Source organism: Macaca thibetana, chromosome 12 (assembly GCF_024542745.1).
Source record: "Macaca thibetana thibetana isolate TM-01 chromosome 12, ASM2454274v1, whole genome shotgun sequence".
NCBI lineage: Eukaryota > Metazoa > Chordata > Mammalia > Primates > Cercopithecidae > Macaca > Macaca thibetana.
In genome coordinates this window covers 38,288,203-38,313,224 of record NC_065589.1, presented here as the reverse complement: position 1 = coordinate 38,313,224, position 25,022 = coordinate 38,288,203, and the positions used below count along the sequence as shown (strand labels likewise).

General features: G+C 38.2%; 1 long non-coding RNA gene across 1 annotated transcript; it reads right to left on the bottom strand.

Annotated features, from left to right (window-relative positions):
* Positions 1 to 304: 304 nt before the first annotated feature.
* On the bottom strand, positions 305 to 22,461 carry LOC126932220 (uncharacterized). The gene is made up of 4 exons (XR_007718140.1): positions 22,285 to 22,461; positions 4,228 to 4,412; positions 2,068 to 2,118; positions 305 to 1,678 (listed from the first exon to the last, which is right to left on the bottom strand). It is a non-coding gene; the product is annotated as an uncharacterized LOC126932220 (long non-coding RNA).
* Between the last annotated feature and the right edge of the window lie 2,561 nt (positions 22,462 to 25,022).

Genomic DNA, 25,022 nt, shown 5'->3' with positions numbered 1-25,022 from the left:
TATACATTATATTTAATATAAACATATAAATAAATATAAATATATTTAAAAATATATTTATATATAAATATAATATCAGTGCATATTACTTTTGGTAAACTATATTGCAAGATATTTTTGCCATGTCTATAACAAACTCTTCTGGTATGAGCTGACATGGATTCGTGCACTCTTTCTTTCTGCCTTTTGGTTTCTTACAGAGTTTGGTTTTAAACAAATGAAGTCCCACAGAGGACTATGTAGCAGCAAAGAATGCCATTCCTTATTAATACATCATTATTGTATGGATGAGGCAATGTGCAACCAGGGGACCTTGGGTCTCAGCCAGAGCAGTCATCTCAAGTAACAAATGGACCTAATTATAAGGTGGTTTTACCTAAAAGGTCAGCCTGAGCCCTGTCACGGGAGGCTGGCATCATAGGAAGCTTCTACTGTATTATATTGCACATCAATATTAACATATGTTCTACGACTGTTATGTGAATGTTATTTAGAGGCCTTAGCTTTCTGCTCTGTGCACACAATCATACACACACACACACACACACACACACACGCTTTTAGTGGATACAGTAGACCCTCTAAGTCCCATAATTCTGAAAGCTGACTTTGTTTATTGCTTGGGGACTCTGATTTTGCAGGCTAGTTGCACTGTTGAAATGAGTCCCTGCTGCTTGTAAGTCTTGTTCCATAATTTCATTTGGCTGAAGCAGGAGACAAGTACCTCATTTTAATTAGAATTTCAAGCAAACTGCATTATGTTGTTATATGTTATTCTACAAAAAGATACCGTATCAAGGACAGCTGTTGATGGAGTAAAGCTTCCTGTTAACTCTGCCTGAGAAACGAAAACACTTTCATTCACTTCACCAGTTCTGTCACGATGCTGCTTCTGACACATCCATGGAACAGAAAGATGTGCCCTGGAGCTCTCCAAGACAGCAAATGTTTGAAACAAGGTGCTAGGTAGTAATCCCAGGGCCCATGAAAATGTGACATCACCATGTCATTAGAGAGCAAATTGCAGGTCCTGTCCTGCTGCCTGTCTCTGCTGGCTTGCTGCAAATCACAGTACTCTCTAAGGAATCCACTCTCTGCCTGTTGCTCTGAGGAAAGCTGTAGACTGCGTTGAAGAAAAACGGAGGCTGTGCTGCCTTAGACCTGCAATTAAGTCCCTGCTGCTCTCCAAACCAATGAGTCCTTCCAAGTAGTAATCTAATTTATTTTTCCCGTTTTCTAAGTAATGCTAGGGTAAGCGTGTTCATCATTTTAGACTCACTGATTCTAATTCCTAATTCAGACTTGTTTGTTCAGTAGAAGGTAAACAACCCCCAAGCTATCACCCACCCTCATTTATTTGGAAAGAGAGAGTTTCAGTGGGAGAAGATAAATAGCATGTCAAACATGGTTTGGAGGGGCTGCAACTGAATGATTTCTAGTTTCCTATGTCTGTCTCCAGCTGTTGTGGCCCAGTGTGACTCTGGCAGCTGTGTGCTGGCTTGGCTGAGCTGCTATTCAGTCAAAGCAGATCAATACTTGTAAGCATTTGTTTGATATAACAATCTCAGGCTGGTCCAAGAATTCACACATTGAACCACATGGATGGAAAGGACTGGTTTCCAGTTATCTGTCTGTGCATACAAGATCAACTGGTTGATGCCTGTAATCCTAAAATCCCCTAGAAAATAAAAGGAAGACCACATTTAGAGGATTGGTGGACTCGAGTAGCCCTGGGGATGAATCAATTCAATTCCATGAACATTTATTGGGTGCTACTATAGACAAGGAAACATAGGATATATAAAGATCAGCAAAACATAGTCCCAATTCTCGAGTATAATTTAATACCAGGATATAAAAACATCAGTAGTTAATTAATTATTATTTAGACTTGGCCTTGTTCCAAAAGGACTTAAGATGTAAGAATACTCTTGAAAATATATACAGTGGGTCAAAATGAAATAAAATAAGATTACATGAGAAGAGTTTAGGGGAAATTAAGGTGGGGAAGTTCAATGAAACTGGAAGTTTAGAAAATGTAGACCATGAGAAATAATGCTTACTTACCAGTGATGGATCATAAATTTGTCTCAGAGCTTCTTAGAAACCTGAATAAAACTGGAAACAAAATGGATTTATTGTATGATTGACAAGGTCTATGTTGATCTTGCTCACGAAGGGGGAGGGCTATACCAGGTATGGAAATGACACAGATCTTTCTCACGTAAAGATGACTTTGATTTGTTCTAGTCAGGAACTACAAGATACTTATGTAGAATGCAATGATTTTCATAGGCTGATAGCAAGGACTGTTTGTTGCTTATGTAACAGCCATTCCTTGTTACCTTTACCCTTACTACAAATAACTCCTTCCACCATCACGTGCACACAAACTGAAAATGCTAGATAATGACTCTTGCAGACTCCCCTGGTCATATGGCTTAATCATGGCCAATGGAACCCCAAAAGAAGGATGCTGGGAAGCTCCTGGTTAAGATTTTCCCGTCTGATAAAAAGACACAGTAAGGGAGAAGCTGCCTTTCCTACCTTTGGATTGATTGTAAGAAGACATACCCTGAAAGGTGTCATCATCTTGTGACCAGGAGGGGATGAGCTTTTGAACTAAGCCTATATGCTGAGTTGGGAAGTAGAGCAAGTGTTTCATGAAGTCACAGAAAAAATAAAAGCTCAGATTTCTGCTCCAAAACTAAGATGGGCAAGAAAACGCATGCCAGAATCTAGAAAAAATTTGATGTAAATTTTAAGCAAATAGATCTGGATGAGAAACATCTACTCAGGTTTCATAGAGATGATTTTTTAATAAAGAAAGATGTTTTTTATGGTCCAATTAGAAAAGCTAAGTAGTTTTTTTTTTCCACCCTTACTATATGATGTCATTCTATGAAATGAGCAGAGGCCTGTTGGCCTTGCCCTTCCTTTCCACCTTATCCTTCTACATCCATGTTGAGAATGAAAACCCCTATAAACAACTGCATTTGTGAGATAGAGTGGACTGTAGGAGGGAGGAGAGGCAGCAGCATAGATGAGCTGGGAGAGGAAGGTCTTAAAATCCTCATAGGTAAAGTCTATGGGAGAAAATAGGCAGATAACGATCATTGCAGCAACACAATCTCTTGTTTTTCAAGCAGTAAGCCGACTTGGGTACCAAATAACCAGGCAGTAGGTGATGGAGGAAATGACACCCTGATAGAGCAGTGACACCCTAAAAACTCTGATAGAGATAGAAAATTAGACTAGAAGATGTTTGTGTCAACCTTCCCTCCAGCTCAAGATCTGAGAAGGGAGTTCAACCATCAAACAGCTAGGCAAAGAGAGTAATTCACTCACCCTGTCTTGATAAACATGAAGTCTGGATATATTTATCCATGTTCTAGCATAAATAAAGATACTAGAAGCATGAATGAGACTGGTGAAAACATATTATAGCAGAAAGAAATGGAAATATTTGACTCAAGGGGGTTCATCTCTGAAAATGATCTATGACGCGATTAAGAAGACTATCAAGAAACCATTGGGAATCCTTGAAAGAATGCCAAAAGACAGGCCACTAGAAATCAGGAGCTTAAGGAGAAAGATAACTCAGATTAAAGGTGAAATTAAAATTCAGATTAGTGAAATTAACAAGGAGCCCCAAAGATCTAAAAAGATCTAAATGGGACTTCCAGGTAAAGATGGAGCTTTGAACAAACACATCTAATTTTGTTCCCTCCCCAAACCCTTATAACACTATAATAGAGAGATTTTTGTTTGGTCTTGTTTTCATATAGCAGTCCACATGGGTACAGAAAATGGAAGCAAAGAAAATAGTGGCAAAATTTTGATGCTGTAAAATAGACAGACATATGGAAACAGACTTAACAGATCTGAGAAAGCGAGTGGAATCCTCAACTATAGGTAGGGAAAGCTGAGAACCAACCCAGTTTACACCACAGTCCCCCTCCAGAGACTCAGAAATTAGCAGCACTAGTCCTTCTGGAAGCCAGGATGAAAGAGGGCAGGACAAAAACTTAGGAGGATTGAGAAAATTAGGAAGAAACTAGATCTCTGTGCCTTCCCTCTCCCTTAGACTGCCACTGGATGCTGTCTCTTCTCCCTAGCAGAAGCCTGGAGGTTTATATTATAGACAGGGTAAAATAGAAACTCTCAGCTTGAAGACAACAATGGAGACCTCTCAGGTTTTGTACCAAAAATAGGAAGATTAAGTACCTGTTTGCATACTGACTGCTGAGCACTAGTTTCTTCTTCCATTGGCTCCCAGAAGGGAACTTTATTTCCCATGAAAGAGATGGATGAGTCTTCTCTGGGGGACATGATCATTCCGTGGTGCTGAAAGCCCCCACCATATAGTTGGCTCTCCTTTTCTGTGGCTCCTCATCCACAGATTCAATGAACTGCAGATTGCAAATATTCAGGAAAAAAAAGGTGCACATAAAAAACCCAATAAAATATAACAAATATTTGCATAGCATTTCAATTGTATTAGGTATTATAAGTAATCTAAAGATGAGTTAAAGTAAACAGGAGGGTGTGCACAGGTTATATGCAAATACTACCCTCCATTTTATACAAAGGATTTGAGCATCCGTGGATTTTGGTTCCACAGGAGTTTTGGACCAATCCCTGCTTATACTAAGCGATCACTGTATTGACAATGGGAATAGTAAGGACTCTGCAGTGATTCACAGAGGACAGTCTGCATCTAGGTATGCAGAGTTTCAGGCAGCCGTTTAGCCCTCTGCTCTTTAATATAAGCAAACAATCAAAGTTTTCCATAAATCCAAGAAAAGCAGGTAGTATGGTGGGGGATGGGGGAGGAGAAAACAAGAGAGAAAAGGAAACTGGATGAAAAAGGCAATGTGCAGGGAAAAGAAAATATTAAAAAGTAAACTGTAATGAGTATCTTTCAAAATATAAAAGATTTGTATACATGAAACAAGAACAGGGTGCCCTAAAAATGGAACAAAGAAACAAACAAACAAACAAAAATAACAAAGCTTTGGGTATAAAATGCTATGGAAAAATGTAATTTACATGAGTGTTAGAAAAAATCTGAAAGACGCTGTGAAACTCTGAATCAGTCATATGAAAGTTAAACTTGAAAAGTGTTCCTGGATTGCGGAAGCAAAATCAAAGAGATCTAAATGGCAAACAGAGGATAGATATGGAAGATATGTAATGGAGAGCAAACAGATCACTGGTGTTCTCAGATCAGTATAAATAGAAGAGAAACCAAAGTGAAGATGAGAAAAACATTTCTGAGCTGAAAAAAAGATCTGTATTTACTGATTGAAAGCACCCACTACATCGAAGCAAAATGATTTTTGAAAGACCCAAATGAAAGTACATCCTGGCCAAACTTGAAAACTTAGAAGAATGAAGGGGATTTAATGAGCCCCTTGTCAAAACAAATGAATAGATTAAAAGAAATACAGGTAAGACTGACCTCAAATACCTTTTCTGCAACTCGACATACCAGAAGACAGTGGACTTATGTCTATAGAATTTTAAAAATAAACAATGGCCAGGCGCTGTGGCTCATGCCTGCCTGTAACCCCAGCATTTTGGGAGGCCAAGGCAGGCGGATCACCTGAGGTCGGGAGTTCGAGACCAGCCTGACCAACATGGAGAAACCCCGTCTCTACTAAAAATACAAAATTAGCCATGCATGGTGGTGCATGCCTATAATCCTAGCTACTTGGGAGACTGAGTCAGGAGAATCACTTGAACCCGGTGGGGCAGAGGTTGCAGTGAGCTGAGATTGTGCCATTGCACTCCAGCCTGGGCAACAGAGCGAAACCCCATTAAAAAAAAAAAAAAGAAAAGAAAAAAGAAACAATTATCATGTAAGAAATTTGTACCTAGTCAAATTTTGTGTGTGAAGGCAACAGAAGAAAGTACTCACAAATATGCAATGTATCATTCATGTGAAAAAAAATTATTTGAAGCCGTAATTGAAATGCCTGAGAGAAAGAACAAAATTTTCAAAGTTTCGAAATATGAAGATAATTGTATAAACCATCTGGCTGCAAACATTGAACCGTTTAGAATTGAGAGATATCCAAATTAATTTTTGTAAATGTTATTCTAAAAGTGGATGCCAATTTCAAAACTCATTTTTAAATTAGAATATATATAATGGTTGGAAGGAAAAAAGAAGTGCGGGTGGGAAGATAGAAGTGAAAGAAGAAAAGGGAGAGGGAGAGCAAAAAAGTTCACTTAACGTTTTGATTACATGAATGATGACAGAGAGGTGGTAGGATAAGTCTTAAACTACTGAGTTTAAGCACAACCTAAAATTGTTCTTAAACTCAATAGTTGTCAAATGTTGTTGTGCATTGGAATCAGCTGGGGATCTTTATGAACCACTGATGCCTGGCTTTCACCCTCCCATGGTTTCATTTAATCGGTATGGGGTGCCAGAAAGCTCCTCTGCCATTTCCAATGTGCAGCAACATTTGGGATCAACCGGCTTAACTCAATAAATAGAAAAAAGTAAGAATGGCAAGTAGATTTCAGCTTGTGTTTCAGCCCTTCTTAATTGGCAATGACTGCCTTAGGGCTTTGCTGGGGTCATATCAGGCTCAATGGGAAACTGCTCTGATTCATTTATACTGTCTTCACTGGAAAAGGAGAGAATGACATCACACACTGGCCATCCCTGGGTTGAAGTAGATTTCTAAATTAAAGTAACAATTAATAGATTTAAAATAGGCTGGGTGCGGTGGCTCACGCTTGTAATCCCAGCACTTTGGGAGGCCGAGGCGGGCGGATCACGAGGTCAGGAGATCGAGACCATCCTGGCTAACACGGTGAAACCCCGTCTCTACTAAAAATACAAAAAATTAGCCAGGCGTGGTGGCGGGCACCTGTAGTCCCAGCTACTTGGGAGGCTGAGGCAGAAGAATGGCGTGAACCCGGGAGGCAAAGGTTGCAGTGAGCCGAGATTGTGCCACTGCACTCCAGCCTGGGCTACAGAGCGAGACTCTGTCTCAAAAAAAAAAAAAAGAGAAAGTAAAAGTAAAAGTAAAAATCATATAGTCATATAAAAGGCATTAGGAAGGAAGGAAGGAAGGAAGGAAGGAAGGAAGGAAGGAAGGAAGGAAGGAAGGAAGGGGAAGGAAACATAAGGAGAAATTTTTTAAACGGTGGTGAAATATGATCAAATATGTTCATGAAGTCTATAAATGCAATTGGGGGAATCCCCTTCTTTAAAAGAGAATATCTTTAGATTGTATAAGAGAAGGGAAATCCATCTATGTGACATTTTCCAAAGACCCACAAAATTACTAAATAAAAAATACATTAAAAATTACATTAAAAAATTAAAATGTGGCAAACATATCAGGCAAATACGATATGAAAGAATTCCAATACTAACAACAAATATAATAGAAATTAAAGTAGAAATATTAAATGAGGTAAAGATGTCCTGTCAGAAAGGATATTTTACAATGAATATAAAACTGTCATGAAATTTTATTCATCAGACAACATTATATCAAAATAAAAAAGTGAAATCTGCTATAAATTAGAAATGGACAGAAGTGCAATATCAATGGGACATTTTAACATACCTCTTTCTCTTTTTGACAGGTTAATAAAAATATAAATCAGTTGATACGCATAATTATAAAATATACCTTTATTTTCAATACTAATATAACACCTACTAAAAAATAAAAAGATCATGCATCAATACAATATAGTTCCTGTTCTCATTTATTGAATCAAGGAGAAAATTAACACTACAATTAAAAAAAAACAAATTAACAATGATGAGAATAGTACATATCACAAATGCCCTACGACAGAGGTGACTATGAGAAGAATGTCATTTCAAGAGGAAAGTTTAGGTTGACGCTGAGAGCGATGGTGACTTCAGTGTATAATAAAATCTACCCATGCCTCTTATGTTCCTTCTTCCGAAGAAAAAGTCTTGGATTCCAATTCTACCCCTAGAGCTACAGTGATAGTCTTCTCCTTTCTTCTTCATTTTGGATTTTTTGAAAATTTTAAAATTCTGCTCTGTGAAATCAGTGTGAACAGAATGAAACAAAAAAAAGCTACAGACTGGGAGAAAAATATTTTGTAAAACATATGTCTGATAAAGGACTTGTATCTAAAATACATGAAAACCTCTTAAAACTCAACATTAAGAAAGCAAACAACCTACTTAACAAATGGGCAAAAGATCTGAAACAGATACTTCACTACAGAAGTATACAGATGGCCAATAAGCATATGAAAAAGATGCTCGACATCATTTATCATTAGGGAAATGCAAATTAAAACAAGAAAGCAACACCAGTGCATACCTATTGCTAAATGACTAAAATCCAAAAAAACTAACAGTTCCAACTGCTGGTGAGGATGCAGAGCAACAAGAACTCTCATCCATTGCTGGTGGAAATGCAAAATTTACAGCCACTTTGGGAAGACAGTTTGGCTGTTTCTTACAAAGCTGAACAGAGTATTACCATACCAAACAGCAATTGTGCTCCTAGATATTTACTAACTGATTTGAAAACATATGTCCACATAAAAACCTGCATGCAAATGTTTATGAGAGCTTTATTCATAATTGCCAAAAACCAGAATAACCAAGATGTCCTTCAATAGGTCAGCTGATAAACAAACTGTGGAACACCCATACAACTAAATATTATTGAGTAATGAAAAGGAATGAGCTAGCAAGTCATGCAAAATATGGATGAATTTTAAATGCAAGTTCTAAATGAAAGAAGCCAACCTGAAAAAGGCTATGTATTACATGATTCAATTTACATGACATTTTGGAAAAGGTAAAACTATAGATATGGTAAGCAGATCAGTGGTTGCCAGTGTTGCAGGGAGCCAGTGGGGAAGGGCTGGATAGGTAAAGCACAGGAGATTTTTTAGGATGGTAAAACTATTCTGAATGATACTGTTACAGTAGGTAGCTAGTCAGGCATAAGCAGGGTAGGAGAGGGCTCCTCCTCCCTACCCCCAACCAGGAGTGTCAGGTGACTGTCAGCTGATGGTCAGGTGGTTATTAACTGTCTCTCTAAAATAATAATTGGTCATAGCTGGCGCCAGGGCAAGGCAGTCTCCCAATAGAGGAAACCTGAAACTGGTGATCAGCAGTTTCTTAATAAGATCTCAGGAGCTGGGTGAGTGGGCTCAAGCATGCACATTAAGAGGCAGACTGGCAGAGTTTAACTGGTATATGACCTTCTAGGAAGATTCAGCTGGTAAGGGAAGAATGCCTCAAGGGAGCACGTGTACAAGTCCAGTAAACACACTGCACAGCCTCCCCTCCCAAATGCTAGCAGACCACTGTGCATGTGGACAGCCCACCCCAAGGGAAGAACCAGGGAAGAAGAGATGCAAGACCCCAGAGGCATGCCAACGGATCAAACCCCAAGTCAAAGGTTAAACAGGGCACTCCATCTTGCAAGTCACCTGCTTGGCCCTCTTCCAAGTGTACTTCCTTTCATTTCTGTTAGAAAGCTTTTTAATAAATGTTCACTCCTGCTCTAAAGCTTGCCTTGGTCTCTCTGTCTGCCTTGTGTCCCCTCAGTTGAATTCTTTTTTCTGAGGAGGCGAGAATTGAGGTCGCTGCAGACCCATACAGACTCGCTGCCGGTAACAATACTGTAAGGGTGGTTCCATTGCATGATGCATTTGTCAATACCCATGGAACTTTATCACAAAAAGAGTGAACCTTAATGTATGTGGATTTAACAACAACAACACAAATCATTAGGCAGATGGGGCATCCTAGGATGGAATGACAAAATAGCTGCATCTCAAAAGCATATAACAGCATTACCAATGTGTCAAACATCATGGAAGAGGGTAGGGGGAAAGATACTGACCCAAGTAACTCTGGAAATGAGTGGGGTCTGTAAGGTCAAATGAAAGTGCGCAAAACCACTATACTCTAATTGATAAAGTTGTTCCACATAGAAGTGTGGAGGTTTCCAGATGAGCAAGGGCAGAAGGCTAGAATGAGCCATGTGGAAATCGATAAGAGTTGGAGACATCAGTGTGAACTCATGCTGACATGAGAGACAAAGAGAGAAACATTTATAGATATTTGTCTATATATTTGTCTATATATGAGCTAGTATGCACACATCTATTTCCTTCCTCTGTTAGTTGAGAGGGAGTAGAAAGAAAGACACCCCAGTAGCAACAACCATACCTCACCCAGATTTAGTTTATAATTCCATTCTTCAATAAAAGGAACCAGGTCTCCTGGGAGAAATGACTATTGCAAGCCTGAGGAAAGAAATATACAAGATGGGTCTGGAGTATCTTGTAGTGACAGAAATTAAAGAAGTGGAAAAAAAAAAAAAAACGCCACAATAACAGTGGTATGTCAGAGAAACAGAAGGGCTAATTGAAAGAACTTTCAGTGGCCACAGCCAGAACAATTTCAGAGGAACAAAATAAATAAAGTAGCATTGTTTATAATCAACAAGAAAAGAGAGAAATCTCCCAAACAGCATTCCAAATAATTTCTGCACATATTCTGCCTTCAAGTAGGTGAGTATAAATCCCATTTCTTAAGGGTGGATTGTGCATAGTGACTTTCCCACAAAGTGTACATTATGGACAGGGAGGGGAAGAGAGGAACTTTACAGTGAAAGAACCTGACAAACGCAGTCTTAGTAAGGTCATTAAGGTTAACGTCAGCGGTGATAAGTTATGCTGATAGAATGTGTCCTTGATATGATGCGATGAGAATGGCACCTTATCTCTGTGGTCTTCCTCCCTAAAACCCAAACCCCAATGTGATCACGACAAAAACATCAGATAATTCTATGTGAGGGACATTTATAAAATAGCTCATCAGTACTCCTTAAAATTGTCAAGGTCAACAAAAATAAGGGAAGTCTGAGAAACTGTCATAGTCACCAGGAGCCTAGGGAGATATGATGACAAACTTTAATGTAGTGCCTTGCTTGGGATCCTGGAACCATAAAAGAACATTAGGTAAAAATGGAAGAAATCTGAATAAATAACCTATGGGCTCAAGTTAATAACATATCAATATTAATCATCACAAATGTACCATACTAACGTAAGATGCTCATAGGGGTGAGTGGGTGAGAGGTATATGGGAACTCTCATATTCAAAACTTTTCCATGAATCTAGATCTATTCAGAAACCTATTTTACAATCTTTAATAAGAACTAAAATCTAAATCTCTGTAGTGAAAAATCTATAGATTGCATTACACTGATGTTACTTTGTACCTGCTATCTCCAGGGTCACCTAGCCACCGATAAGAATGAACCAACTGAGAGCCAGTGCCAAGTGCCAGACTCTGAATCTGGGCCAAATAGACTGAAACCCTTCCCCCACATCTGTTTAATGTTTTTGACATTCCTTGCATCCTCCTTGCTGAATCTCCATAAACTAAAACCAAAACTGCTGCTGTCCTAAACCACCTGCAACTCCTCCTCACCCCATTCCCTCCAATCAGATCCCTCAGATGTAGACAACAGCATCAATCAGGCTCAATGGGATGTGATGATCAGTTAATTTCCCCTATTGCTAGCTCACTCCTTCCCTGCTGGGAGCTTACAGCATGCTGAGTGGCCAAGGCCAGGCTACTTATGATAGAGTTGATTAACCAAATTAACCAAGTGTTTTGCTTGTGCATATTTACTTCCCACTGTTTACTCTTTGGCCATTTTAGTACTTGTAAACATATACCAAAGGCAGCAATAGCAACCAACCCTGAGCCTTCGACATGGCATCATACATTGAGGGGCACAAAATTTATACATGTATATGTGTTAAAAAGAATCTTCAAGAAATCACATTAAACTGTTAATAATGGCTACTTCTGGGAGGAAGAAAGGGAAGGGATAAGAAAATAAATTTTGCTGCATTCTTTTATTTGCTTTTTATTTACATCTGTAAGGATTTATTTTTATGCATTTCTACACTGGATTTTTTTCTACAGTGAACACAATAGTACTTTGGTAATTAAAAACCTACTTTGACTGGGGGATATACACTGTTAGTTAAAATTGTTGGTGCTGACTCTCAAGAAATAATTTCTATTGTACAATGTGGATAGAATTCAAGGAATTTCAGGGGTGTCTTATATCATTATGGCCAAGGGTAAAGGTTAATGGAAAACTGGTATAACCTACAAATAGGCTCTCTTAGAACTCAGAACTACACCAAGCAAAGAAACTAGGCAAGATAAGGTTTTGAGTAAAGGTGAGACGATGATGGAGTAGATAATGAAGAAGGAAGGTCATAAGTTGCACCAATAGCATTAAGAACTATAGCTTCCGTTTCTGTGCCCTTGCTGCTAGAGTGTTCAAAGACTTAATAATTTCATCCATCATTTTCCCTTTTCTCTTTTCCCCTTGGATTAGGAACTATCACTGTTCTTTGTATCTTTTTTATTCCTTTTCTTCATACTACTATATATCAAGTATGACGGTAAAATTATTTGATTCATTCACTGGTTGAAGAAAAGAGTGAAGAAGGAATCATAACAAAAGTACAGAAGAAATGCACATCTGAGGGAGATCATGGTTTGAAGGGAGTGGTCCATTGACTTCCTGCACCTACATATTGCTCTTGGTGTGTCTTTGGGTTACTTCTTGTTGGAAAGTGTTTATGACTGCCTAGAGGAGTTTCTTTAGAGTTATGTGTGTTGACAAAATTATGTGTGCCCTGAGCAATCAAAGGGTAAAACAGCAGAAAATGTGGGTGTTTCTTCCTAGATACACATACAATTCTAGATAAGTCATATATCAAAAGTCAAAGAAGTCATATATCTCCTTTAAGGGAATTCCCCAACTTATAGGGGTCGGATTCCTTAGTGGTCATGGTTCTATTCTGTGATCCTGTCCTTTTGGCCGTGACAAATTGAAACAATTCTAAGTCAGAACTGATTAGTGATGGTCAGGAGGGTGGTGTCGTGTGATTTTAAAAAATGGCTGCTGAGGACTCATGCCTTTAAGGAAAGGAGAAGACTTTGCTCACTGACTGGTCAGACATCTCCTAAATTATCCTTATTAATTTTGGTAAAGGGTATTCAATGGTATATGGTAAGATCAATATAGAATTTTCCTTTCAGAAAAATACAAGAAAATACAGCAGTAATGTAAATAATGATTTAAAGTTCTCCCAGAAAGGTATGTCCCTATTAATGTATACCTATGTATAATGTATATATAATATATATAAGATTTTTCATAGCACAGATATATTAGCTATATACAAAATAATTGACTTCATATACAAATCAAAACAGAAAAGGAGTGAGTTTGAGAGAGTAACAGGATAAGGATATTTTATTTTTTAGATATTTCAACTTTAGTGAGATCTAATTTACATACAACAAAATGTACATACATATAACCCATGTTAGATGTACTTTTTGATGCATTTTAACAAATAAATATGCACACTTAGTAACCCAATATAATCAAGACAAAGCATTTCCATCACTCTCCAAGATTTATGTCTCACACTCATAATTTTTTTGAAAATTAGTTTTTTAAAGCTGCTATGAACACATGTTTACAAGTCTTTGTATGGATATTTAAAAACAATTTTCTCAGGTCCAATCTTAGAAGCTGAATTTCTGGGTTGTATGGTAAATGTATAGAAACTGCCAAGATGTTTTCCAAAGTGACTGCACATCATTCTACATTCTCACCAGGATTTTATGAGTTCAGTTGCTCCACATCTGTATTAGTTCATTCTCATGCTGCTAATAAAGACATACCTGAGACTGGGTAATTTATAAAGGAAAGAAGTTTAATTGACTCACAGTTCCACATGGCTGGGAAGACCTCACAATCATGGTGGATGGTGAAGGAGGAGCAAAAGGTCGTCTTAAATGGTGGCAGGAAAGATAGCGTGTGCAGGGGAATTGCTCTTTATAAAACCATCAGATCTTGTGAGACTTCTTCACTATTACAAGAACAGCATGGGAAAAACCTGCCCCCATGATTCAATCACCTCCCACCAGGTCCCTCCCACGACATGTGGGGATTATGGCAGCTATAATTTAAGATGAGATTTGGATGGGGATACAGCCAAACCATATCAACATTCTTGTTAACACTTAGTATGTCAGTCTTTTCCATTTTAGTTGCTTTAATGAGTGTGTAGTAGCATCATATTATACTTTTAATTTACATTTCTCCGATGACTAATGAAATAGATTTTTTTCATGTGCTTATTTTCCATTCACATGTCTTCTTTTATATAATATAGGTTCAAATCTTTTGCCCAGTTTTTATTGCATTGTCTTCTAATGATTGAATTATATGTGTTCTTTATATATTCTGGTTACAAATCCTTTGTTAGATATACGTATTATGAATATCAGCAATCAGTCTGTGGCTTATCCTTCTATTTTGAGAATGCTTTATTATAAAGAGAAAAAATGTTAATATTAAGACCAATTTATTAATATTTTTCTTTTATAATTAGTGCTTTTTGTGTCTAAGGAATCTTTGCTGATTCTAAGGTCACAAATCTTTTGCCTATATTTTTTCTAAGGGCATAATTTTTAGCTTTTATTCTTAAAAACATGATCCATTTAGATTAACTCTAAAGGGTCAAAGTACAAGCAAGGAAGAGGTCAAAATTTGTTTCCTTTATCAACATCCTGTTTCCAATATTCAATCATTGGTTAAAATGACAACTTTTTTCATTGAATTACTTGGGCATGTTTGTTGGAAATCATGTGTGGGTCTGCATCTGTACTCTTCATTCTGTTTTAATGATTTATATGTTAATTCTCACAAAAATATTACCATGTCTTGATTACTTTAGGTTTATAATAAGCCTTGAAATCAGAGCGTATAAGTCATCCAAATGTGCTCTTCTTTTGCAAAATTGTCTTGGGTATTCTAGATCTTTTAAATTTTAGAATTAGCTTGTCAATTCTACATAAAACCCAGCTGGGGTTTTTATAGGGGTTGCATTAGATGTAAAGATCAATTTAGAGGAAAATTCTTATTTGATCTTTGATATACTTCCTCATCTGTTTATGTCTTCTTTAATTTCTCTTAGCAGTGTTTGGTTTTCAGTGTACAGATTTTACATATAACTTGTTAAATTTATGTCTAAATATTTCATGTCCTTTGATATGTCTAATGGTACATTTTAAATTATTTTTTCAGTTGTTTATTGATAGTATATAGAAATATGTTTGATTTTTAATATTGTATACTGTGACCTTGATAAATTTGACTTATTAGTTCCAGTTTCTTTTTTAACCTACTTTAGAATTTTCTACATACATTGGTCTGCAAATCAAAACATCTTTTTCAAATCTGTATGTATCAGACTGCTTTTCAATTCTGTATGGCTTTTACTTAGTTTTCTCCTCTTATTGTATTGGCTAGCTCTTGCAGTACAACCTTAAATATAAGTGGTGATAGACAATCCTGCCTTCCTCTTCATATAAGGGAAAAACATTTTTTATCACTAGGAGTGATATTTGCTCCTTTATTTTTTAAATAGATGCCCTTTGCCATATTGAAAAAGTTCTCTCTATTCCCAACTTGCTGAGAGATTTTATCAAGAAGAGGTATTAAATTTTGTCAAAATGGGTTTTTTTCTGCTTCTGTTGAGAGATTCTTATGTGTTCCCCCCTTTATTATGTTAATGGAGAATTGCATTAATAGATTTTCAAACGTTACAACAACCTTGCTTCCTGAGAACAACCCTTTTTGGTCATTATATATTATGCTTTTTATATACTGCTTTGCCCTATATCAAGAATAAGTCAAGGATACATATTATAGGTCTTAGAACAATCACTGAAAATATAGAACAAAGAGGCTTAGAGAATAAGACAATAGTGGAGTTGGAATTCATTATTGGAGTTGTTTCTCTTCATATCTTTCTCTTCTCCAGTACTTTTTCTTATAAGACAAATCCCAGCTACCTCATCCTGCCCAAATTCCAAACTCCATCTTTTAAACTTAGTAAGACCACTGTATTCCGCTTGGGTTTTCCTTCCCTGGGAAAGGAAAGCAGAAAGCTAAGGGATGAGTGTTCTGTGTTTAAAAGAGCAAAGAGTTAAATTGATGATTGTTTTACATTCATGCATTAATTAATTTTTTTCAACAAACATTTTTAGAGTTAGGCCTTAAATATCTAGGCAAAGATACTTAATTTTTATTATAGCATTTAACATTTAAATTCTTCTGTCATTCAAAAAATATAAATGCACTACCCATTGTGTAGTACATTTATATGTTTGGGACATGTACTAATGGAGAAATATAAATGTAGTTGGACTAGAGATATCTTTTTAATGCCAGAAAATGCCCTCAGATAGAAAGCCAGTGTGAGGTGCAGTGGCTCACCCCTGTAATCCCAGCACTTTGGGAGGCCATGGCAGGCTGATCACCTGAGGCCAGGAGTTGGAGACCAGCCTGGCCAGTGTGGTGAAACTCCGTTTCTACTAAACATTACAAAATTAACTGGGCATGGTGGCATGCACCTGTAATCCCAGCTACTGGGGAGGCTGAGGCAGGAGAATTGCTTGCATCCGGGAGGTGGAGGTTTTAGTGAGCCAAGATCGTGTCACTGCACTACAGCCTGGGTGACAGAGTGACTCCATCTAACAAAAAAAAAAAAAAAAAAAAAGTCACTGTGAGTCTAGGGCTCCACTTGTTTTTGGCCTTCTACTATGGATCATAGTACTCTATTGCCTATTGTCTAAAAATGGCTGGAAAAGTGTCTTGCTTTCTAGTTATTTTCATTGGGAGGGAAATTCTAATACCAGTAATTACAATAATGGCCAAAAATGAAAATCACCTAATAGTGACTTTTAACAACATAGTCATTCTACGAGTATTCATGTACAAGTAGGTAATATTAATACATAAGCCTGTGATGTTACTGTCACCTGGAATACACAGCATCAGAGATTTGAACATTTTTTTAACAGAAGTAATTTTTTAAATGGCATAAAAATAAACTATCTTTGTCCAGATACTTGAGGCCTAACTATAAAAATGGTGTAGGTGAAATGATGGCTTGACAAGGAAAGTTCAACTCAAGATTGGGTAGCTATCCTTTAAAAACCAGTGAAAAGAAAAATCCAATTGAGAGAGGGAACATGACTAAGCCAGTTAAAAACGTACTTGTTAATTACTGAAAAACAGTGACCAAAGTTGGGGGTTTTTAAAAGATAAAAGTGAAATTAACTACTTTGAAGCAAGTCACTGAGGGGAAGAAATGATGATCATTAGTCTGAGAACGTTTAGGTTAAGGCAGAGGGCTAGAGCCTCAGACGCCTTGAGAACTTTTCTGATTTAAAGATTCTATGATTAAAAACAAAAATTTTAAAAGCCATTGCATTAATAGGCCTCATTTATAAGCCATTAACTGAAGTATCACCTATCGACATCCTATTTCTAGTTTTTAAGAAAAGGAAAAGGAAAATCTTTTCTTCGTTGTGTAGTGCATTTCTATATTTGGGACATGAACTAACGGAGGGATGTAAATGTAGATTGGACTGGAGATATGTTTTGTAAGATATTATAAAATCACACCATTATTATAAATACCACTCTACTTACTTTCATATTGCTCATCTCATCAATTCTTCTCTACTTTCCTGTATTTGAGGAAAAATAAGTAACTTTCTGCATAATTCTCTATGCCTTTATTTTTTACTTTTTCTTACTTCTAAACAGCAACCACAGCTATCAGCAGTAAGCTAAGAGATGAGTGTTCTGTGTTTAAAAGAGCAAAGAGCTAAGTTAATGGTTGTTTTACATTAATGCATTAATACATTCTTTCAACAAACTTTTTCTTCTGCTGGGTCAGGAATGACAAATAGATTTCATATTTAATGTCATCTCCTAGTGACTGATAGTAGCTGATTGGAACCCTATACTGAGAATGAAAACGCCTTTCTGGCTCAGCCAGATTGATTTTCAATTGAATTCTGCCCTAGACAAAGAAGGAGGAAGTAGCACAAAGGTGTATTGCCATCTCTTCACAAGTCACCATACTTGGTTTAAGGGATATTTGGTGTATAAGACGAAATCCTGTTCCTAAAACCAATGGGGAATAATTCTTGGAATAATGAGAACTATAAAAGCAATAATAGTGTATCAATGAGGGCTAGGTCAGACAAACAGAAATCAGAGCCAGGCATTTCAAGTAGAAAGGGGCTTAATGCAAGAGATTGGGTAGTTATAAAGCTATTGGAAAGGTTGGAGGAAAGCAAACCAGAGAAAGCTACCACCTAATCTCAGCTTTGCTTCCAGCTTCCAGAGAGTGAGGAAATTGCAAGATCATTTGAGAAATGCTGGCGCTGATTATAGCTGCCTACCGCACTGAAGTATGTGAAACTGAGCTTCAGGGAAGTCAAGCAATTTATTCAGCCACTCATTTGAAAATGGAGCCAGGAATAGAACTCAGGTCTTCCTCTCAGTTCACCAATCTTTCTATAATACAGCTTTGTTTCTTCTCATTCAACTTGCACTGTCATTGTTCTGATGTACATACCCATGTCTTGATCATTGTTTTGCTATGTCATTTCCTCTCAAGTCCCAGGCTTACTTTTTAACACACACACACACACACACACACACACACACACACACTTTCCTGTACTATTAAAACTTATATAGGCTCTTGGAAGTCTTACTTCTGGAGGTTCCACCCTACACCAAAGCAAATGTATTAATGTGCATCTACTTTTTGGATAGAAAAAGTGTGATTTTGCTTTTGAAATAATTTGGCTACAGATCACCAATTTAATTTGAGATTGGCTATGATTTCTTGGCAATTACTTTGCATAGTTGGAAATTCTTACAAAGTGAGAAAAATTTAACCTTCAAATTGTTTTAAGTGTAATGAAATATTTAGGAGTAGTAAACATGACAATTAATGAAGTTGGTCCAATGTTACATTTTGTAGATGTTTAAACATTTGTTAAATTCAATTTTGCAGTTTTCCTCTTGGAACCAATGCTTTTTTTTTTAGGTCCATAATGCTAAACTCCAGTTTTTCTAGTGCTAGTTGGCAAAGTGGCCCAGGGCTGTCTCTCATGGGTATCACCAAAGATAGCTTTCTGTGAGCCTGTATGCACGCTGCTCCCACTGAATGGAATTTCATGGAATTTCAGTCTCATGAGTGGTGCAAGGTCAGAGATAACGAGGTCCACACACATTTGTGTCTGTGTCTTTCCACAGTGGCAGACTTCCACTGATGCTATTTAATCACAAAAGCCATGGACTACATGGTTCCCAAGGAGGCAGTTCTCCTTAGTACTTTCCGTTCACTCAGTGATCAGAGCCTTGGACACACAGGCTCAAGTCACTCCGCAATGCAGTCAATATTGCAAACCCTATATAATAGTATACTTAATCAATATATAAATGCTATAGATTAAACATCCCACAACAAAAAAAGTAACATTTAACATCAAGAGAAAGGGGATAGGAAAAAGGGGTTAACAAACTAGTCCAGGAGGAGTGACAAAAACAAAAAGCATCTCCTGGTTTGAGCCAAGAGGTCCTTCAGTCTTGCAAGGAAGAGTCTTTGATGTGGACAGAGTCTTCAGCAGGAGAAGCTGGGTTCACCACGAGTGACAGGAAGATGGTGTCAGTTAAGACAGCCATATTGAACTCCTGAAGTCCTGCTCTGTTTATGGCCACAGAGTCCTCTGGTGAGAACTGATAGTGGAAGGGTGTGCTTGCTTATATCCTTATCTGGTTGAATGCAGTCTTTATAAATCAGGCAAAACATCTTATCCCTGTTGGTAAAGTGCCCTATGAAATGTAAGATGGGAGTCTTTTTCTAAGATGGAGTTACTTATGTCAAGGGTGCACTCTATACTTGTTATTCCCAAACCCTCCCAATCCTGGTCACACTCTTCAGGGTTTACCTTCTCATCAGCTCTTTCTTAAATCCACCCACACCACCACCTTCCTGTAGGGCTGATGCCTTCTTCTATCACGAAAAATGTGAAGTTTGATTGAGAGTTATTTATTTACATGTCAGCATCCCTTTTCAAGACAGGAATATTTTGAATGTTGTAAGAGTTTATTATCTCAGCACAGGTCCTCATGCATGTGCAACACACTACTAAAACATTGTATGTTAATATAAATTCATTAAAGACACATTCAAGGACCTTCCATGTGCAAGATACTAAAGGGAGTTTATCAAAGAAGGGTTGACTACCATTCTTATCTTCAAGACACCTCCAATTTTTCTGAAGAGTTTTAATGTATAAGAATAATTTCATTTCTTAGATTTTAACTTCTTGATGAATTTAGTCACTAGATTCACAATTCTGTGGTCAGTGTTGTAAGCATAAACATTTGTAGTTTATTTTCATATGGCTTCTTTTTGAAATTCAACATACAAGAAATGTGTGGACAAAAGAATGTGGCGAAGGGGTTAAATTGTGTTATTCTGGCATGTTGACTATTTAAGTTAAAGGCACTTGAAAAACGCAGGTACAAAAAGGTCACTTTGACCTTCATATGCAAGATGAAATTCTTGCGTGAAAAATGCCCTCCCCATACTAGAAAGATATAACATTTTCCCCAGGATGAGAAATCAAAACCAAGAGAATACTGTACAGACCTTGTTAGAATAACACTTATCTTTTATGCTTTCTTGCATAGTTTAGCTGCTTCTTTGCCCCAATCACTGTATAAGTAACTGACTCTAACTACTTCTTCAGGTCTTCATTTCCTTCTGAGGACTCCCGTGCATGTATAATTTGTATTATGCTTTTCTTCTATTAATCTATGTTATGTCAATTTACCTCTTAAACCCAGCTGGGAACCTAAGAGAATGGAGGTGGAATTTTTCTGCCTCTACAGTGGTATAACAATAATGTGTTACTTTACAGTAGGTTTTAGGATACCAAAACATGTTTAGGTACATAATTTTATTTGATCCATACAACTATGTGGCAAAAGTAGAGCTGGTTATATCATTCCCACTTTACAGATAAATAAATAGAGGTTCAGAAGGCTGACAAAAGGCAGAGTCAGAACTTAGGTCGACATCCAAGCCTAGCTTCACACTGTCACTACACACTTTGCCCCAGGTTCTAGAATGTTAAATTTAAGGCAGAATGGTTATAAATTAGCAAGTTGGATAATTCAGCAGTGAATGTAAATGAGAGTTATAAGATAAATGACATTTAGTGACATTAATTAACTGATTAAATTAAACCTGATATTTTAATCAGAATTTGTTTGTGCAGTGCTAGATAAAATGAAATGTAGTTTAACCTAGTTACTTTAAAAAATTCCAGTTACCATAACAACTTCTTGTGATTTCAATTAAAGGTGGTCTTTTCTTTATATTATTTTTAGAACTTTAGTTACCATAACAACCAGATGCCGTGTATTTGATCAGTTAAATCATTCCCAAAGAGTTAAAATATGATGTTCTCTTGGAAACAATCAAAATATGATAAGTGGTGTGTCAGGAATTAATGCCCAAATGGCAACGCAGACGCAATTTTTCAAGGAGCTCACATGTGAAATAAAAGACCAATGAATCTTCCTTTGTATGTGGGCTTATGATGTTTCTCAGTTACAGAAATCAAAAAGAGATTATTTATCAATTGGAGGAAAGTGGAGATGTCAGGTTCTGGGGTAATATGAATTGTCAGAGCTACAAAGAGAAATGATGTAAATGATAAATTCATTTTCACTGGGTTTGGGGGCTTTGCTGGAAATAGTATTACCAGAGCTTTGCCCAAGCTGGGAGTGGGGAGAGGAGTTTGGCTTTATACAATAGAAAACAGCTCTGCCTTTCCGTGTTCATTTCCTCCCCCATGCCTCACCCTGTAAAGGAGAATTTCTAAAGGAGTCTCTTCCTATCTTAAGAAACTGGTTTCCTAATATCAATGAGAGGAGCCACCACTCCTATACTAATAGGCTCTGCAGTTATTGAAATAGAAATTGGGAGCAAGATGACCACAGGGGAGGTCTAAAGAAAAAAAAATGAAAGCAAGAGAGTTCAGAAATAGGAGAATGGCAGACCAAGAAGATGAAGGAAAGAACACAGGCAAGGGGTAAAGTACAGGATAAGACAGCCCAAGTGAGGAAGGCAGAACAGAGCAAGGGGCAAAACAGAAACCAGCCTAGCAATGAGGAGGCAGAATCAGTTAAGCATGCTGACGGCTATCTACCACCAATCATGTGAAAATACTTCTGACATATTGGGCCCAAATGCATGGCAAACGAACATCAGGAAAATTCCCTTGCTCTCCGAATCAAAGTCCTCACCTGTTTGAGGTAAATTGGCCCTTCCAGGCAGATGTCTTGCTTTATTTGATGGGCAGCCATCCACGTGGAGGTGGTTAAGGACAAAAGATGCATCTGGTTGCCCTGAAGCAAGGGCCAGGTTGCCCATTAAGTGACAAATAAAGATGGCCTCTCCCTGTTATCACCCTCTGCCCATGAAACAAGGAGAGAGCTGCTTTTCTTGCCCACAGCCTGTGCAGAAGCAATAGACGGATGGTGGGAGTGTCAACTGTGGATTCCGGGCTTAATTGTAGTCCTCTTGCTTAATGAGGTTTCGTGAGGAGGAGGAGGTGGGGGATTGGTGTGTGCTCCTGTGGCTGGGGGTTATTTAATTAAAAAACAATAAAGCTGCCAGCTGCCGCTGGTTAACAATCTGGAACCCTCCCTTTCTTCCTCCCAGACTTGAACGCAACACAGATACAGCCTCTCTAACCGGCCTTGTGAGCTGAGGCGCTGTTAGCACCCCCAGATCAAACCACCCCGTTTTCTTCCTAAGCTCTTTTTGGTTGCCAAAAACATTGCTAGCAGATCTATGGAGAGTTAAAGATCCCCCTCATAGCCAAATTACGAAAAAGAAAACAAAACTCCTATCTATCCTTTTTCCTTGGTGCTTGTTTTGAGACAAAAAATATACCCTGGAGGCTGGGCGCAGTGGCTCACACCTGTAATCCCAGCACTTTGGGAGGCTGAGGCAGGTGGATCACGAGGTCAGAAGATCGAGACCATCCTGGCTAACAAGGTGAAACCCCGTCTCTACTAAAAATACAAAAAAAAAAAAAAATATTTAGCCGGGCGTGGTGGCGGGTGCCTGTAGTCCCAGCTACTTGGGAGGCTGAGGCAGGAGAATGGCGTGAGCCCAGGAGGCGGAGCTTGCAGTGAGCTGAGATTGCGCCACTGCACTCCAGCCTGGGCGACAAAGTGAGACTCCGTCTCAAAAATATATATATATATGTGTGTGTATATATGTGTGTGTGTATATATATGTGTGTGTGTGTGTGTATATAAAATATATTAATATATATTATGTATACCCTGGAATGGACGCAGGGGAGGTGATGCAGAAAAGGGGTATCTTCCGGCTCCTGTCTCCTGTGTCTTATCCTGATATGAACACATGGACGGGGAGGCTCTCCCAGGAAGAATGCATAGTCTCCTACCGACAGGGTTTCTGTCCTCTGTCCTCTGTGTCCAGGACTTCAGCACTTCCAACAATCACCTGGGGAATTTGCTTTTAAAAAATACTGCCTCTTCCAGCACTTTGGGAGGCCGAGCAGATGGATCACAAGATCAGGAGTTCAAGACCAACCTGGTCAAGATGGTGAAACCCCATCTCTACTAAAAATACAAAAATTAGCTGGCATGGTGGCAGGTGCCTGTAATCCCAGCTACTCGGGAGGCTGAGGCAGGGAATTGCTTGAACCCGGGAGGCGGAGGTTGCAGTGAGCCGAGATCGTGCCATTGCGCTTCAACAAGAGCGGGACTCCGTCTCAAAAAAATAAAAAATATAAAAACCTCAGGCTCTTCCCTGGAGATTCTGAATGAATTAGTGTCTGAATCTGTGTTTTTACCAAGGGCCTTCATTGAGGTTTCTGATCAGAAACGTTTGAAAAATTATCTTCTCATTACCTGTTTACCCGAGGGACCTGAGTGGAGACTGGAGAGAAGGGAGTGAAACGGAAAGTTCCTTCAATGGGGAGGGTTTAGTCTTGCATATATTTCGCAGTTACCAACAAAGGCCCAAAGCCTGTCTGTGATTTTTCTGTTTAAAGAGATACCCCATCTCCTAACACCTCCAGCTCAGCTAGGGAAAAGCAATGTAACACAACTGCAGGGTGGGTTTCTAGGGGGTGACAACTAGGCACTGATTAGCTGTGGTATCTTAACAGCATTCTTGTTTGAAGCATCCCTGTGGCAAATTATTAACACACTATAGTGAGGCTTAAACCAGGAGACACCCCACCTCCTTACTAATTAATCAAACTTCAAAAGTTCACTCCCTAGTAGGTGACAACCATGTCTTTTTGCCTGATGCTGTGTAGGTTTTAGCACTGAAAATCCTATTCTGGGAAACCTCTCAGTCCCAGGCAGACCAGGGCATGGATCACCTCTAGTAACCAGCTCACACTATTGGTGTCTCTCTTTTCTTTCCCCCCTAGCCTAGGTGCATCATGAATTTCACAGGGGAATTGTGAATCTGGGGATACTCAGGCCTCACATGTGCATTCTCTGCACCCCACTTAGCACCCTCCTCAATTTTCTCCTCTTCAGCACCTATCAATTGGCTAAAGAGCCAGCTTATTCTCTTCCAATTGGCTATAGAGCCAGCTTATTCTCTTCCCAGCTTCCAATTATCTTTTCTCCTGCCTAGTAAAAAAAAGTCCTATATTCTCCAAATCGAGGTCTCTGATGACTTTTGACGTCCTTTTAAGTCCACAAAATAGGCTGGCCTAGGATTAAATAATCTTTGTAATCACATTTTATTTGCATTTCAAATGTACAATTTGCATGATATTTGCTTATGCCTCAGTCAGATTGGTTCAGATCTCATCCATATTTATTTAGGGGGAGGGAAACTGTAAGAGCAAAATATTGTGGACTCCTGGTCAGAAAAGCTGACTCCAAATCCTGGCCTTGACATTTATTTGATCAGCAACCTTAGATCAATCAGTTTTGCTTTATGAAAAATTGAGATAGTTGAATTATTTTCCTTCCTAAAAATT